This window comes from Triticum urartu, chromosome 2A, assembly GCF_056163025.1.
Source record: "Triticum urartu cultivar PI428250 chromosome 2A, HENAU_Tu73, whole genome shotgun sequence".
Lineage (NCBI taxonomy): Eukaryota > Viridiplantae > Streptophyta > Magnoliopsida > Poales > Poaceae > Triticum > Triticum urartu.
In genome coordinates, this window is record NC_141874.1 from 101,002,521 (window position 1) to 101,015,470 (window position 12,950).

At 46.0% G+C, this 12,950-nt stretch overlaps 1 pseudogene; it reads left to right on the top strand.

Annotated features, from left to right (window-relative positions):
* The first annotated feature begins 11,090 nt into the window (after positions 1-11,090).
* On the top strand, positions 11,091-11,666 carry LOC125535218 (agamous-like MADS-box protein AGL80; annotated as a pseudogene).
* The last annotated feature ends 1,284 nt before the right edge of the window (positions 11,667-12,950 follow it).

Sequence of the window (12,950 nt, forward strand, 5' to 3'; positions counted from 1 at the left end):
GGCATCTGGAGCACTCCATAGTCAATTTAGCAAAGCATATCTTTGACCGCCAAACATATGTTGGGGAACGTAGTAATCAAAAAATTCCTATGATCACGCAAGATCAACTAGGAGATGCATAGCAACGAGACGGGGAGAATGTGTCCACGTACCCTCGTAGACCGAAAGCGGGAGCGTTTAGTAATGCGGTTGATGTAGTCGAACGTCTTCGCGATTCAACCGATCCTAGCACCGAACGTACGGCACCTCCGCGATCTGCAAACGTTCAGCTCGGTGACGTCCCTCGAGCTCTTGATCCAGTTGAGAACGAGGGAGAGTTCTGTCAGCACAACGGTGTGGCGACGGTGATGATGAAGTTACCGACACAGGGCTTCGCCTAGGCACTACAACGATATGACCGAGGTGTGTAACTGTGGAGGGGGCACCGCACACGGCTAAGAGAAGACTTTGTGTGTCTATGGGGTGCCCCCTTCCCCCGTATATAAAGAAGGGGAGGAAGAGGTGGCCCGGCCTCAAGGGGTGCACGCAAGAGGGGATTTCTACTCCTAGTAGAAGTACGTTTCCCCCTTTCCTAGTCAAAGTAGGAGAAGAAGGAAGGAGAGGGAGAGGGAGAAGGAAAGAGGGGGGCACCGCACCCTCCTAGTCCAATTCGGACCAGCCCATGGGGCCGCTCTTCCTCCCATTGTGGCCCTTCTCTCCTTTCCACTAAACCCCAAAAAGGCCCAATACTTCCCCCGGTGAGTTCCTGTAACTCCCTAGTTCTCCGAAAAATACCCAAATCACTGGGAACCTTTCCGATGTCCGAATATAGCCTTCCAATATATGAATCTCTACCTCTCGACCATTTCGAGACTCCTCATCATGTCCGTGATCTCATCTAGGACTCCGAACAAACTTCGGTCATCAAATCACATAACTCATAATACAAATCGTCATCGAACGTTAAGCGTGAGGACCCTACGGGTTCGAGAACTATGTAGACATGACCGAGACACATCTCCGGTCAATAACCAACAGCGGAAACTGGATGCTCATATTGGCTCCTACATATTCTATGAAGATCTTTATCGGTCAAACCGCATAACAACATACGTTGTTCCCTTTGTCATCGGTATGTTACTTGCCCGAGATTCGATCATCGGTATCGTCGTACCTAGTTCAATCTCATCACTGGCAAGTCTTTTTACACGTTTTGTAATGCATCATTCCGCAACTAACTCATTACTCACATTGCTTGCAAGGCTTATAGTGATGTGCATTACCGAGAGGGCCCAGAGATACCTCTCCGACAATCGGAGTGACAAATCCTAATCTCGATCTATGCCAACTCAACAAACACCATCGGAAACACCTGTAGATCATCTTTATAATCACCTAGTTACATTGTGACATTTGATAGCACAGTAAGTGTTCCTCCGGTAGTCGGGAGTTGCATAATCTCATAGTCATAGGAATATGTATAAGTCATGAAGAGAGCAATAGCAATAAACTATAGGATCATAGTGCTAAGATAACGGATGGGTCTAGTCCATCACATCATTCTGTAATGATGTGATCCCATTGATCAAATGACAACACATGTCCATGGCTAGGAAACTTAACCATCTTTGATTAACGAGCTAGTCAAGTAGAGGCGCATACTAGGGACACTCTGTTTGTCTATATATTCACACATGTGCTAAGTTTCCGGTTAATACAATTCTAGCATGAATAATAAACATTTATCATGATATAAGGAATATAAATAACAACTTCATTATTGCCTTTAGGGCATATTTCCTTCAATATGCTCTATGAAAGAAAAGGCTTACCAGCCGCTATCTATTCGACTTGCTTGATCTCCTCGCAAGCCACCCGGGACTCGGTCCATGCCTCCTTTGCCTCTTGAAGAGCCTTGGTGAGTTCGGACGCTTGGGCCTTATTAATTTCCTCCAAGGACTCACACTTGTTGGCAGCATCCTGGAGCGCTTGCTCCACTTCGGTCACCCTCTCCTCATACTGCTGGCGAGCGACCTCTTCGGCCTTTAAATCCGTAACTGCTTTGTCTGCGGCCGCTTTGCTTGCCCTCACCTCCTCCTTGGCTTCGGCAAAGACACTCTTGAGGGTCTCGACCTTGGTAGCGCTACCTACAATCATATACATAACAGCACATGAGCTCACACTCTAAGTTTGCAATACAATTCTAGGTTGTAAGGGGTCTTTTACAAGCATACCTTGGGCCTCATCGAACCGCTTGTTAATACGGTCGATCTCATCATTAGCCAGCTTCAATTTGCGCTGGAGTTCGGAAACTTTAGCATCCTTGGCTGAAGCCGCTAACAGTGAAGCCTGTTTACCAAAATAGATAAGTATGTTAACTCCGACGAATATTGGATCCTCCATCTGACCTCTTTTTCAAAAAGCCGAACAGAGTCTCAGGGGCTACTATCTATACACAGGCATATTTTTTGCACATACAAAAGCTGCTAAGAATAGCACATCACATACCTCAAAGCCTATTAACAGGCTAGTGAAAGCTTCGTTCAGCCCACTTTTGGTGGACTGAACTTTTTCAACCACAGTACCCATTAGGGCACGGTGCTCCTCCACGAGGGAATCACGTTGAAGTGCTTCCCTCAATATGTCCAGCGCCTCCAGATTCATGGAGGTCGTCGATGGAGTCGGCACTCCCCCTCCCTCAAAGGGGGCTGCTCACTCGATTCCAGAGCCATGTGGGTCTCCGGAGTTGTATTCGGCTAGGGACCGGACTGGTCTGGGCCCCCGTCGTCAGTATCCATGGGGGTTGTACCCCATGTTTTCGGCAGCCGAGGCATTACCCTCTAGCGCCATTTCAGCGGCCTTCCGCACATCTCCCTTGCCCGGAGAAGTCCTTTGGGCAACACCTCAGTTTCATCCACGACATGTGGCAGAGAGGCTTGCGGAGGTGTTTCGCTCTCCATCATCTCCGGCGCCAAGGAGTTCCCTGAAGACGATAATTGTTGGGGGAGATCACAGGCCGGACTGAAATATGTAAATGATATATTATCCTTCAATTTGTAAAAGTCCAGATATATGAATAGTATCTTTGAATACTTATGCTTCAGCCAGGGGCTTCAGCCTGGGGCGCCACTCCGGGATGGCTTCGGCGTCCAATTCTGAATCGCCCGAAAGGGAAAATTTCCCCTTATTGGACGCCTCCGCCTCTAGGTCCATGGAAGCCCCCCTTTTCTTCTTTCCCCCCTTAAGGGGAGAATTGCTCTCCTCCTCTTCCTCTTCATCTTCATCCCCCTTGTGGGAGGAGAGAGCTTCGGTATCCCAGGACGCACCGTCCGAAGTACCTTTTCGGCGAAGGCCGCTTCTGGCCCCCTTGCCCTTATTCTTGGCCTTCTTCTCCGGCGCCTGGTATGGCGCCGGGACCAGCATCTTCGTCAGAAAAGGAATGGCTGGGTCTTCGGGAAGGCGAGCTGAACATCGGATCTGCTCCGCCTTCTTTGTCCAGAACTGAAGGAAGAATGGAAGGCTCAACATACCCTTTGGATTTACAAGTTGAAGTTATGATTCAGAAATCAGAAAACTTACTAGAGTGGCCGGATGAGCGCAGTCAAGGCCGATGTCTTTGGTCGGCTCCGACCACGACTTCTGGGCCTTTAAAAGCAGCTTCCAGATCTCTTCGTGTGTCATGCCAAAGAATCACTGCAGGGTTCGATGGCTAGCCGGATTGAACTCCCACATGTGGAGAGTTAGGCGCTGGCAGGGGAGAATCCGACGAAAGAGCATCACCTGTACCACATCAGTGAGGCTGGTGTTTTTCTCCATTATATTTTTGATGCGCTTCTGCAGTGTCATCACCTCCTCGGATGACGCCCAATCGAGGCCCTTGTTAATCCACGATGTGAGCCGCATCAGGGGTCCAGATCTGAACTCAGGAGCAGCCGCCCAGTTGGCGCCGCGGGGTTCAGTGATGTAGAACCACTCCTATTGCCATATCTTGACAGTCTCCATGAAGGCCCCTTTTGGCCAGGTGACGTTTGGAAGCTAGCTCACCATGGCGCCTCCGCAGTCTGCGTGCTCCCCATCAACCACCTTCGGCTTCACATTGAAGACCTTAAGACATAGGCCGAAGTGGCGGGGCGATGCGGAGGAGCGCCTCGCACACGATGATGAACGCCGAAATGTGGAGGAAGGAATTTGGGGCTAGCTCGTGGAAATCTAGCCCATAATACAACATGAGGCCGCGGATGAAAGGGTGAAGAGGAAACCCTAGTCCGCGGAGAAAGTGGGGGATGAACACTACCCTCTCGCTAGGCTCCGGAGTGGGGATGACCTTCTTTTTGGCAGGGAGCCAGTGGGTGATGTCCGCGGCCAAGTATCCTGCTCCCCGAAGTTCCTTGATGTTCCTCTCCGTGACGGAGGAAGCCATCCACTTGCTCTGCGAGCCGGATCCAGACATGGCTAGAGTGTTTGGTGGCGACAGAAAATATCGAAACTTGGGCGCTGGAGCTCGAGGATGGAAGGGCTGAGGAAGAAGAAGGCGTGAGGTAAAAAGATGGGTCCTTAATTATCCTCTTATAAAGGTAGTGAATATCAAGCGCCCCCTCACGAGCCTTAAAACTCGCCTGTTCCCAAGGGATCGTGGGAACAACACGGTTGGATTACCCAAACCCGTATTGATGAGAATCCCGTAATAAGGGCACACAATCTCTGCTTCGACAAGACGTGTCAATAGAGGATGCGCCTCGAAACGCGAAGCGAGAGGCCACAAAATGGTTCAAAATAATAAAAACGCCAGATGTAACGTCACGCTGAAAAAGCTGTCAGTAAACATGACTTATTTTGTTCAAGTATTTTGCCCTTGTGGTTCAGGTTGTAACTATTATACAGAGCCGGATATAGTTCTCTTCTTCAATTGCTTTGGAGTATTTGGAGGAGGAAGCCACCTTGCAATGCCAAAGACAATCTGCGCGCCGACCGGACACATCATCATTGAAGCTTGGTTCAGGGGCTACTGAGAGAGTCCTGGATTAGGGGGTCCCTAGGCATCCGGGCTATGTGACATGGGCCGGACTGATGGGCCGTGAAGATACAAGATAGAAGGCCTTCCCCCGTGTCCGGATGGGACTCTCCTTTGCGTGGATGGAAAGCTTGGCAACCAGATGTGTAGTTTCCTTTCTATGTAAACTGACTCTGTACAACCCTAGGCCCCTCCGGTGTCTATATAAACCGGAGGGTTTAGTCCGTAGAGGCTAAGACAAATCATACAGGCTAGACATTTAGGGTTTAACCATTACGATCTCGAGGTAGATCAACTCTTGTAACCCCTATACTCATCAAAGTCAATCTAGAAGGAAGTAGGGTATTACCTCCATTAAGAGGGCCCGAACCTGGGTAAAAATCGTTTCCCTTGTCTCATGTTACCTTCGCTCCTTAGACGAACAGCTCGGGACCCCCTACCCGAGATTGGCCGGTTTTGACACCGACAGAGTGTGCATCATTACCCGCCTGTGTAACTTTGACCTCATCACCCGTGGGTAAACTTATTGTCGAACGTGTGTGTTGCTTTAAGTCTTTCCATGCACCTAATTTTTGCAAATACTTTTGCCAATAAATTCCCACAATTTTCTCCTCTTCTAGCCGATGCATGGCCAAACTAGCCGGACGGGAAGCTTGCGTGGGAACAGGCTCACCAATGATACATTTGGCACCTCTTTTACCCCACACGTGGTCAAACGAAATGTGTATGGGGTGCTCAAGCATGCACTGGAATCCTCCGCTAGAAACGCCATGCCAGGATTTGACGAATGCAGGCCGACCATCCCCCATTTATTACAATGGCCACTTAACCCTTGTGTCTCTTCAAGCTTTTGATCGTGCCCCAGTATTGCAAAAAGCACACCCACAATGACAAATTCTGAGAGGGTATCCTGCACGGATCCAATGGCGCTCCCAGTGGCTGCCGATGATGAGCGGCAGTTCACCATGCATGTCGTAGTGGATACCCACAGAAGGTTAAAAGAGCTCTCGACGGTGTGCACCAACAACCCAATTTGGGTGGAGAAACCATCCACTCTATGGATTTGTTGCTTGCTGCGGAGAAGTACAAGGTGGTTGGGTTCGACCTCGTGTACACCCGCGCTTGTGCCGGGTCTCGCCACATGATCACTGCCACCCATATGTGTGTGCACAATCATGTCCTCGTCTACCACTACAACATAGGCACAAGGCCCTGCAAGCATTTCCCCAGGCTTCTCAACAGTACTCACTACATGTTCGCAATGGTGGACATCACCGATGATGTAAAGGTGCTCGAGAATTCGGGCGTCACCTACTAGAATCTTGTCGACATCCAGGGCCAATACAAGCTATAGGGCAGTAGTAATCATGAGAAGGACTCACTGGTTCACCTCACCGAGACCATCATCGATCCCTACTATAGAGACATGAAGGATTCCTTCAACAAGGGAAATCATGTCTGGCACTCAGCCTCGATGGATCAACTCTATGATGCTCACGTCATGTATGCAGAAAAGGAAGCGTACACGGGCTACGAGATGTATAGGCGGGTCATTGACATGAGGAAGTGCCTTCTTCCGCAAAATGGCCAGGCATCCAGCCAGAAGCAGAGCAATGGCAAGCATCGTCACAATAAGAAGTAGATTATTAGATGATCATTTCTCCTAGTTTGTTATGCAAGTAATTGTTTACTTTGGTGTGTACAAATGTTATGTGTGTAGTCACTTATGTAATTGGATGCTGAATTTGGTTATCATCTTCTTCTAAGTATATATGTTGTTGTTCTATAGACAAAGCCTAGATGTTGTGAGGACATAGCAAATCACATCGCACATGGACTAAACAAGGGAACCCATCGGTGATGATTTCATGAATCGCTGATAATTGTATACCAGCAAGCGTTTGCCCTCAACACACTATTGGTTAATGTAGCATGAAGTTTCAAAAATTTCCTATGCTCACGCAAGATCTATCTAGGAGATGCATAGCAACGAGAGGGGGAGAGTGTGTCCATGTACCCTCATAGACCGAAAGAGGAAGCGTTTGACAACGCGGTTGATGTAGTCAAACTTCTTCTTGTTCCGACTGATCAAGCACCAAACGTACGACACCTCCGAGTTCTGCACACGTTCAGCTCGATGACGTCCCTTGAACTCTTGATCCAGCAAAGTGTCAAGGGAGATTTCCGTCAGCACGATGGCATGGTGACGGTGATGGTGAAGTGATCCGCGCAGGGCCTCGCCTAAGAACTACGTGAATATGACCGGAGGCGTAAACTGTGGAGCGGGGCGCCGCACACGGCTAACAATGATTGTTGTTGTGTTCTAGTGGTGCCCCCTTCATATATATAGGTTGGAGGGGAGGAGAAGCACCCAAGGGGGCGCCCCAAGTAGGAGGAATCCTACTTGGGGTCCTCCCAATTCGGCCTCCCCTCTTTCCTATTCCTATTCGGAGTAGGAAGCGAAGAGGGGGAAGGGGGAATCCTATTCCCTTTTTTCTTTCCTCCTTCCCCTTTTCTACTCCAATTTTGCCAGCCCATATGGGCGGGGTGCACCAGCCCCTCAGGGGCTGGTCTGTCCCCCTCTTGGCCCATTAAGGCCCATGTAGTTGCTGGGCGGATGCCCGGAACCCCTTCCGGTGACCCGATATGCACCCCGTACCCCCGGAACACTTCCGATGTCCGAATATCATCGTCCAATATATGAATATTTACCTCTCGACCATTCCGAGACTCCTTGTCATGTCCGTGATCTCATCCGGGACTCCAAACAACATTTGGTCACCAAATCACATAACTCATATAATACAAAATCGTCATCGAACGTTAAGCGTGTGGACCCTATGGGTTCGAGAACTATGTAAACATGACTGAGAAACCTCTCCAGTCAATAATCAATAGCGAAACCTGGATGCTCATATTGGTTCTCACATATTCTACGAAGATCTTTATCGGTTGTACCGTAATGACAACATACGTTATTCCCTTTTTCATTGGTATGTTACTTGCCCGAGATTCGATCGTCAGTATCTCCATACCTAGTTCAATCTCGTTAGCGGTAAGTCTCTTTACTCGTTCTATAATACATCATCCCGCAACTAACTCATTAGTCACATTGCTTGCAAGGCTTATTATGTTGTGCATTACCGAGAGGGCCCATAGATACCTCTCCGATACTCGGAGTGACAAATCCTAATCTCGATCTATGCCAACCCAACAAACACCTTTGGAGATACCTGTAGACCATCTTTATAATCACCTAGTTATGTTGTGATGTTTGATAGCAGAGAAGGTATTCCTCCGGTATCTGGGAGTTGCATAATGTCATAGTCAAAGGAATATGTATATGACATGAAGAAAGCAATAACAATAAAACTTAACGATCATTATGCTAAGCTAATGGATGGGTCTTGTCCATCACATCATTTTGCTAATTATGTGATCTTGTTTATCAAATGACAACACATGTCTATGGTTAGGAAACTTAACCATCTTTGGTTAACGAGCAAGTCTAGTAGAGGCTTACTAGGGACACATTGTTTTGTCTCTGTATCCACACATGTATCAAGTTTCCGGTTAATACAATTCTAGCATGAATAATAAACATTTATCATGATATAAGGAAATATAAAATAAAAACTTTAGTATTGCCTCTAGGGCATATTTCCTTCACACACAAGGCTTGTTGTTAGGAATCTTATGCGTTGTTATCGGTCTTCCCACACATTTTTGATTACTGGCATGCTTGCTACGTATCACACACATCTTGTTAAGTTGCACCATTTCTGTTGTTTTTGCTCATGACAAACAGTTCATTCGGGTGAACCGTATTCCATCTAACGCACGCACCTTGATCTGGCCGACCATTTCCGTTGTCTTGGCTAATCGAAAACTCTTCATTCGTGTGAAGTGTATGCTGTATATCACACACACCTTGATCTGGCCGACTATTTCTGTTGTGTTAGCTAATCGCAAACAGTTCATTCGAGTGAACAGTATGCTGTATATCGCACACACCTTGGTCTGGCTGACCATTTTTATTGTTCTAGATCATCGCAAATAATTCATATGGATCAACTGTATGCCATGTATCGCACATGCAATTCTACTCTAAATTGTGCTTGATGTCTCCACGATCACACACATTTTGTCTTATTGGTGACGATTTTATTATGATGCTGCTTGCGATGCATGCATCGCACACAGTTTCTTCGAAGGGTGTCTGATTCATGTATTGCGTTAGCAGCATCCTGCAGTAGTGACCATTCATGTTGTTTGTGTGCGATCTCCTTCTGGTTCGATAACCTTGGTTCTTAACTAAGGGAAATACTATCTCTACTATACTGCTTCACCCTTCCGCTTTGGAGAAATCCAATAACTCCATCATGAGTAGCAGGTCCCAAGCTGGTGATTTTAGCTTAATGGTAACAAGATAAAGAGGGACACAAAGTTTTTTCCAAGTTTAGGCCCTATCAAAGAGGTAAAATCATATCTCCTACTTCTATTGTATTGATTTGGGATGGAGTACAGAGTACAGGATGATCGACCTCGGGATCTTATGTGAATGAATCTAGCCCTACGGTCTAAACCCCTTGGCTTATATAGGCACCGGGGGTACCTAGGGTTACATGTAGGTCTGTTAAGGGATAAGCATGCCCATGATTCAAATGTGTGTTGAAGTGTGCGCCAAGTCTTCGTAGGATTCTGTATTGAGTACGCCATGGGGCATGCCAAACATGGCCCATTCTTTGGTTGTTTAGGGGTCCTCAGCCTAACCCATGAGTGGCAGGACAACGTGCTTAGCACCACCTAGTCCAGGGCATCGTCACACGCCTAGGGGAATTACTCACACATTGAAATAGAATAGCCAATCATCTCAGAGAATAAACCCCTGAAAACCATATCGGTAACATCGTGAACATCGACAATAAGATGAATGATTAAATAAGTCTCAGTCTCCAAATGTGTATGAATAAAGTTTACACCATGATCTTACAACTTGGAATTCCTCTTACAATGCTGAATGTGAAATTAATGTGAGTATGAGTATGGAGATGGAAGAACAAAACTAGAAGTATCTCTGGTGGTTCTTCTTCTCTGAATCTCTTCTCTCTCTTTTCTGGATGTGGTTGTGGTGTCTAGGTTTCTTCTATGTGTCTACCCCTTCACAAAATTGTCTTCTGTAGATGAGAGGGTACCACACTTCATACGGCCGGCCATACGAGTGCATGCGCCCGTATGGAAGCCCATCTTTCGCTCTGGTGCGCCTGGTGACAAAACTTCCAACATGGAAGTTGCTCCATTTTGGCTTGATTTGTTGTAATTCGCTTTGGTTTCCTTCCATACATGATTTTCCTACAAAACAATGGAAAACGGGTTTTCTTATCTCTCGAAGGATTAACGTTAGAAATAATTGAGAAATAACGGAACCCCGGTGAAAACCAAATGAAAACTCCTTGTAAATGATCATACATTCTTGAGCCATCACAAACCCTTGCACTTGGGGGTAGGGGGAACTCCTTCCTAGTTGAGAGGAAGCAGTGAGGTGCAAAATTAGGCCCTCCATTAGTAAGCTTCCATCGGTAATTGATTGTGCAGTACTATTTTGGGATAATCTATGTGCATTATTTATTAATATTTTTTCAACATGGTGATGGGGATATTTACATGTTTGAATAATAATCCAACTTTAGAGAAAACTAAATACATAATTAATTTTGTAAACGTAGCTAAAACACATTTGTTAATAAAGATGCATGGTTCTTTGAGAGACACTTTCCAGATCTTATTCATCATATGCTTACAAAATAATATTTTCACCATTATTCTCTCAAACGATTCTGAAAGATTTTGCGTAATGATACAAAAAAATTGTGTTGTTATAACACATTAATGAGCTACCTAGCATGACCATGTCATACAGATATAGATTGGAATGTTGTAAATTTACTCCAAAGTTAGAGATCCGCACAATTAAGGCAAAAGGTTGCAATTTTCTCATCGTGGCCGATCCGCCCCTATAAGTTCACGCCTCTTGACTTTCTTTCAACTCACAAAACCAGTGACTTCCATTCCCTTTTCTAGTTTTACCCTTCGGTCAGCAATGGCTCGCAAGAAGGTGGCACTCTGATACATCCACAACAGGTCAACCCGGTGTGTTACCTTCGAGAAGCGTCACAATAGCCAGATGAGGAAGGCAGGTGAGTTGGACACCAAGTGCAACAACAAGGCTTGTGTGCTGGTGTATGGTGAGGGTTCCTCGGTGCCGGATGTCTTCCCATCCCACGCTGATGCGATGGCGATCCTGAATTGGTACAAGGACATGACAGACCTTGTGCAGTTGAAGAATACTGTCAGCCAGGAGGAATTCCTTATCGAGCGGATTACTAACCTCCAAGAAGAGGCCAATAGGTTTCGACATGAGCGTGAGGACCACGAGATCCGAATCCTCCTACATAAGGCCATGCTTGGTGGTAGCCTCGACGTCCATGAGCTTACCCTTGTTGGCCCTAAGTTGGAGGTCATCCTCAAGAACCTTGGTGAGCGCATCGCAAAAATTAGTCAGAACTCGGAACTCACCGGTATTCCAACCACAAGCGCCATAGGTCACCAACAACATCGACATGGGCCCTCCGATGATGTATCAACCGCTTCAGCAGTAACAAGTGGGTTGGCTTGACAACAAGTCCAAGGGGACCTCAACACCTTGGTCTACAACGACTAAGTAATGGAGGCCACAATAGTGCCAGCAACAGGTCCAACACCCGCTTCTCCAATGATGATATGATGTAGTTTTTTGACAATCTAATGTTTGGGTTGTAGTGGGGCGCCAACTCTGGAGCATCTTCTTAGAGTCCTCTTGCTCCCATGTAACGAGGGAGAAGATCTCTTGTCATCTCATTTTATTTACTTTTGTCATGGTTAAGATGCAGGAATTGCGTCATTAATAAGGAGGGACATTTAGTCTCGGTCTGGCTCTTTGAGCGAATGCATATTTTTCTAGTCATTGAAATTGTTATTCTGGATCTCTTCTTTCATGGTTTGTTCTTTGTTCTATGTTGTTTATTTTTTAATAACGAATAAGTTTTAACATCTCTCTAAGTCAACATATTTTATCAGGCATACTTGCCTAATTGTGTATATTACGACACTTTATTAGCCATGATATTTACTTGATTGCCTCTATCAATAAAGAACTAAAGAGCCTAGGCGCTTTAGTCATGTGTTGGGAAGTACTTCTAGGCCCTATTTTCTCTTTTTTGGTTGTAAGATTTTGATCATGTAAATGTCCTAGAGTAGAGTGATGGTTGTCACATGCACTAATCCACTAATTGGAGCGTCAGACATCTTAGCCCAAGAATCACACTGGCATGCTTTTTACCAAAGTAGTATCACAACACATGCATGCATACTACAAGGTTTAGTAAGGATCTTATGGAAATGCTTATAAACGACATCATAATGAGGAATGAAACATCTTATCATACTACACCAGAAGACTTTAACTAGGGCACCAAGCGGTTTCGGCTGGACTCCACTCCAAAGGAATTTGGCCAGGCCAATATTCTCTACCGGGCTTGTTGGTGCAATCGAGTGCCCCGAGAGTTTTGGAGATTGTTGAATAGAAGCATTGAGGGACTAATGTGTTTGCTAGAGTGCATAGAGAGATTAGCCCCTAGAGTTTAGAGGATATTTCTATAAACTTGTCAGATTTTTGTCTAAAAAGAAGAGAAGAATGTTAAGTCAATCGTGGAGATTTCCATCAAAGAGATTGTGTGTTGGAGTTAACACCCCAAAATACTTTTGAGTCAAAGCAATTGCTACATGTGACATCTGAGAGAAAATGACTGTAGCGGAGAAGAATGAAGCTGAAGTTTATTTTGTAGTTTCATTTTCTTCCATTGAGTCATAGGACCACCATAATATTAAGAGGGGGTCACTGTTCCGAGACTTATCTCTTTAT